Here is a 5,263-nt window from a genome sequence, read left to right as displayed (position 1 = left end):
CAGCCCCTGTGGCAGTGGGTTGCCATGGGCTACCGTATGTAGCCAGCAGCCAGCGTGAGCGGCCAGCAGCTGCAGTGAGCAGCCGTCCAGAAGCCGGTGACTGATGTGCCTCGCCTAGGAAGAGCGCAATGATGGTGCCAACTTGGGCCAGTGAAGCAACGTCCTCCATAACTAGACTGAAGACCAAAACGACAGCAACTTGTCTATTCCCCTTCCCCAGCACTGTTCCCATTCCCCAATTCCCCAATAAAAATCTTAAAAAAAAAAAAAAAATTGGTGAGCCACAGACCAAGAAAAAATATTCACCAAACGTCTATGTAACAAAGGATTTATATGCAGAAGAGCTCCTACCAATTAACAATAAAAAAAATGAACCCGATTTTTAAAAATATCAAGACTTAGTTGCTTTATACCAAAGATACAGGAATGGCCTAAAGGCACATGAAAAGGTGCTCCATATCATTAGTCCTCAGGGACACATAAGTTAAACCCACAATGAGATACCCACTAAAATGGCAAAAATTAAAAAAAAAAAGACTGACAACCCAAAAGTTTAGAGAAGATATGGAGCTAATGGAACTCTCACACACTGTTGGTGGAAGTGTAAAACAGTACAATCACTTTGGAAAACTGACATTTTCTTATAAAGTTCAAGATATATCAACCCAATGACACAGCAATTCCACTCACAAAATGTTCATAAGCAGCCTTATTCATCCTAGCTCCAAACTGGAAACAAACCCAAATGTTCATGAATAGGAGATTGGATAAACAAATTATGGTACAGTCATATAACAGAATACAGTGAAGCAGTACAAATGAATGAACTATTAATACATGCAACGTGTGAATCTTAAAAACATTACACTGAGTGAAAGATACCAGGTGCATATACCAAAAACCCCCATACTGTAGGATTCCATTTATTTGAAGTACAGGAACAGGCAAACTTTACTTATAGTGACAGTAGCCAGAAGGTGGTGATGGTGGTGGTTGAGGTGGGAACGGGGTGGGGGAAGGACTGACTAGAAAGGGACACAAGGAAACATTCTAGAGTGATGGAAATGTTCTATATCTTGTGTTGCATTGTGGTTACATGGTGATACAACTATCACAACTCATCAAATTGAATAGTTCAGGTCTGTGCATTTAATTGCATATAAGTTATACCTCAGTTTTTAATCACCGTAAGTTGTGTCTAAGGGTACAGAACAGCCTATTCACACCTCAAAGATTCAGGTCTATAATCAAACTAAATGGATATGTGGAAATTAAAAATCTCTTTCCTTTAAATCAAATCAAAACAAAACAAAACAAACCCCTTGTATGCTTACTTTTGGGATCACCAATACAGAGACTGAAGCCAAGAGAATACGTTTTCTGAGGAAGTAACTTCAAGTTAAGGCCTAATGTATCCAGGCAGTCTCGGCGCTTGCTTTCCTAGCACTTTCCCCTAGCCAACATCATACTGGGAAAGCTGCAGAGCCACAGGTGTTAGGCAAGTCCTCACCAATCATGAACAACTCACACTAAGGAAGGGAGGGTTCAAAAAGGAGTTTTTCTCCTGTATCATGCAAACAAAGTTAGTGATGGCTGTAAGTGAGAAATGGTGTAGGAGTTTGTGGTTGTAGCTGCACAGGTTGGGCAATGAGACTTGGCACACCACAGGGTAGAAAGTCATTACTCCACGACCACCCTCCGCTGTACCTGAGAAGCAATCCACAACCGGAGTACCCCATGAGGGGCATTCTTCAAGGGCTGTGCATCCTTAGGGCATGACTCCCTCTCTGAGTTGCCTCCACCAACTCTGCCATAGATCTGTCCCGTCAGACACATCCGAAGGACCAGTGTCAAGGGGCTTGTTTGGGAGTTAGATTTTTCTGTGGATGATTTTTTTTTTTTTTTAGTAATTATATCTTAAAGTAAAATATGCTAAAATAAAGCATTATGCCCAGAGATGTGGTCATGACCTTAGTTATTAAGTGAGATGGGCCCTCAATCTAATTTTAAAACAGATTGTGACATTAGCTGTGTTTCAGTTGCTTATGTATAAAATGACACCTTAATTTCTGAAATTCATTAATAAATTCTTATTAAGTATCTGCTATGGGCCAGGCTAGGCAAAGCACAGGATACACTGGTGAGCAAAACAAACAGAGCTTCTGCCTGCATGGAGTTTATAGTCCAGCAGAAGAGATTCGACAATCAAATCATCACTTAAACATGCCATTACAATTTGAGATAAGTACTATGAAGAAAAAGAACAGGGTGCTATGAGAGCATTCAGGAGGCTATGAATTATTTAAAGAAGTGTTAAATGATGTATCTGTAATGCGCTTTGAGTTCCACATGAAAAAGACACTACCCACTTTCAAGAACGAAATTATGATAAAAACACTGACTTCTTGGTAGTTCGGTAAAGAAAAAAGCACAGCAGTCCAATGGCATTAAAAAGCCAGTCTGTGATTGGCAGACAGTTCCTTGCCCCACAGCAGTGTTCAAGCCTCCTACTCATCAGCATTTCTTTATATAAACTGGGTCCAAAGGAAGTAGCAGGAAAGAGAAAAAATGTTCAGAGCTTTAAAGCACAATTATGCAGTGATCTTATGATGCTCTGTGTTCAGGTATCATGGCTGACCACCCTAGAGTACTGGTCATAAATACTTCAGCTACCTTACAAATATAACTACTTGACAAGTTTCAGCTATGATATCTGTCAAGTACAATTCAAATGTTGCTAAATCTAATGGTCAATGCTCATCCTCATACCACTTTGATGCTGATAGCAGCAGCATCTGATATAGTAGGTTCACGCTCCTTAAAACACTCTTCTTTATCTGCCTTCCAGAGCACAACTTCTTCTGGTTTCCTCCTACCTCCCTGGCCACTTCTCAGTTCCAGGTGCTAGTTTCTCCTGATGATGACTGTGTTAACTATGGTTCCTATTCAGTCTGATGGCTTTAAATATCATTTATTCTCTGACAATTCCCAAAGTTATCAGCCAGGTCCTCCTCCTTGAGCTCCAGACTGGTATTGGGTTGTCGGAAAAGACATGTCGCATTTTTGCAACGAAAAATAGAAAAATACGTCATGACTTTTCCGACAACCCAATATAAACAACTGTCTCTGCTTGGATGTTTAACAGGCATCCCAAACTTAAAATGTTCAGAGCTAAACTCCTGATATTTCTCCCACCAAACTTACTCTTCCCACAATAGCTTCATCTCAGAAACGGGTAACACAAGTTTTCCAACTGCTCAAATCAAAACCTTGGAGTAATCCTTGATTCTTCTTTTTCTCTCATACTTCATTCGCATCTGATCCATAAACAGGTCTTGCTAGCTCTCTACCTTCAAAATACATCCCGAATCCAAGCACTTCCTACTACTCCTACTGCCACCACCTTAGTTAAAGTTACCATCACCTCTCTCCTACATTATTGCAATGGCCCAACTGGTCTCAGATTTAATCCTGCCCCTCCCATGCTGCACCGCCATCTAGTCTCAATGGAGCACTGAGAGTGACTCAATTAAAATATAAGTCAGATCATGGCACTCCTCTAACCCAAACTCTCCACAGGCTTCCCACCTCTCTTGGAACAAAAGCCAAGGTTCTTCCGCTGACCTACATGGTCCTACATGATCAGGACGTACCCCCTTCCTCTTTCTGACCTTATAACCTCTTTCTCTTCCCCTCACTCACTCTGCTCCAGTCACAGTGGTTCACTACTGTATCTCACATACCAGGTATGTTCCTGTCTCAGGGCCTTTGCACTTGCACTTCCCACTACTGTACAGCTATCCATCCACTTGGCTTACTCACTCCTTCACTTCCTTCAAGTCTCAAGTGTTGTCTTATCAGAAACAGGCTTGTTTTCTCATTGTTTCTCTCCCGCTACGACCCCTGTTAGAACTTACGCTCCTTGAGGACAAGGAATTTTTTAAATCTATTTTGTTCACTGCTGTAACCTAGAGTGCCTAGAACAATGCCTATTACACAGTGGGTGCTTGATAAACATTTGCTGAAAAAGTGAAAGATTTCAGACCTTGTTCCTGCATAGTTAGTTATATCAATAAATCAAGACATATATTGAACCCATCAAAACTGTATGTAATTCAGTAGGGTCTTAGGCCACATTCACAAATTTAATAGAGATTACTTATGTTACTAATCTGAGCAGTTTGGGGCACAATCTGGTTTAATGGTTCAGGAAAGAAAACATGCATCTATGATAACAGAATAGCTCTACCTGCCACTTGGGATAAGGAAAATGAGCTGCTGCTCAGTCTTAAACTACAACTTGACTTGCCAAGAGGGTGCCCTCACTTAGAACTCTCTCCAACTACCACCCCTCCTCCACATGACATGACTCATGCTTATCAGTGACTTCAGTCCCCTTGGAGTCAAGTGTCCTCCCTCTTGCCAGAGAAACACACTGTATGTCAAGCCTTGCAGGACCACAGTGACCCAGCAGCACTCGGGCTATGTTAAGTCAAATGCCAACAGACAAATGTGAAGGGAAGGCAACTGATCTTGATTCAAACCTAACCAGTTCATGAGGAACCATTCCGGCTGCAGTGAAACCTTCATGCTCCCACAGCCAGTCCATCACTACATCCCAACAATTGGACATTGTAATGCCCCTTGAATTCATCCACTGCTCTGGTTTCCCAAACAGACACCCATGGTTCGCCTAGTCCTAACCATTTCCTTCCCCAGCCAGTAAGTGTTCCTAGGAAAAATCCCAGATTCTTTGATGGGGTTCACAAAGCATCTCTCCAGTTGGACCCTTTCCCACCTTTCCATCTCTCCACTTTCCCCTTACACTGCACTCGACATGCTAGCAGCTACCAAATCAAATTCCTTCAGTCCTGTGGTCCAAGTCGTTCACTCTATCTGGAACAGTCTTTTCTTCTCACTTCCTGAGGTTAAATCCTCGGGAGATCTGTTAGGTCCCCACTTAACACCACGTCCTCAGAAAGGCTGTGCCTAGGCTGGGGTAAGTGACTCGCTCACAGTTCCCAAGCAGCCTGGGCTATGGCTTTCATAGTGCCCATCATACTTCACTGGGGTCACCTATTTAATGTCTGTCACGAGGGCAGGACCTATCCCACATCTGCTGTCACCAGGACAGAGCACAGTGTGCCTGACACCTACCAGGTGTCAGGCAAATGGTAGGTACTGAGTAATAATTGAGAAAAGAACATTCAAAAGTAAGTCCGAGAACGAATGACTCAAGAAGTCAGGTCAAAGCCTGACTATA

General features: G+C 42.4%; 1 protein-coding gene across 3 annotated transcripts in view; it reads right to left on the bottom strand.

Moving 5' to 3' along the window:
• Nucleotides 1–5,263, bottom strand: part of GFOD2 (Gfo/Idh/MocA-like oxidoreductase domain containing 2) — a 35,610-nt gene that overhangs the window by 20,808 nt on the left and 9,539 nt on the right. The window contains exon 1 of one of the 3 annotated variants that reach the window (XM_019653271.1): nucleotides 1,708–1,804. The exons of the other annotated variants lie outside the window; for them this stretch is intronic. The gene's annotated coding sequence lies outside the window, so the exon portion shown is untranslated. Of the gene's footprint in view, nucleotides 1–1,707; nucleotides 1,805–5,263 lie in introns of those variants that run through there. 3 annotated transcript variants of the gene reach the window in all.

This window comes from Hipposideros armiger, unplaced genomic scaffold (assembly GCF_001890085.2).
Source record: "Hipposideros armiger isolate ML-2016 unplaced genomic scaffold, ASM189008v1 scaffold_9, whole genome shotgun sequence".
NCBI classification, from domain to species: domain Eukaryota; kingdom Metazoa; phylum Chordata; class Mammalia; order Chiroptera; family Hipposideridae; genus Hipposideros; species Hipposideros armiger.
This window is presented reverse-complemented; position numbering and strand designations above follow the sequence as displayed.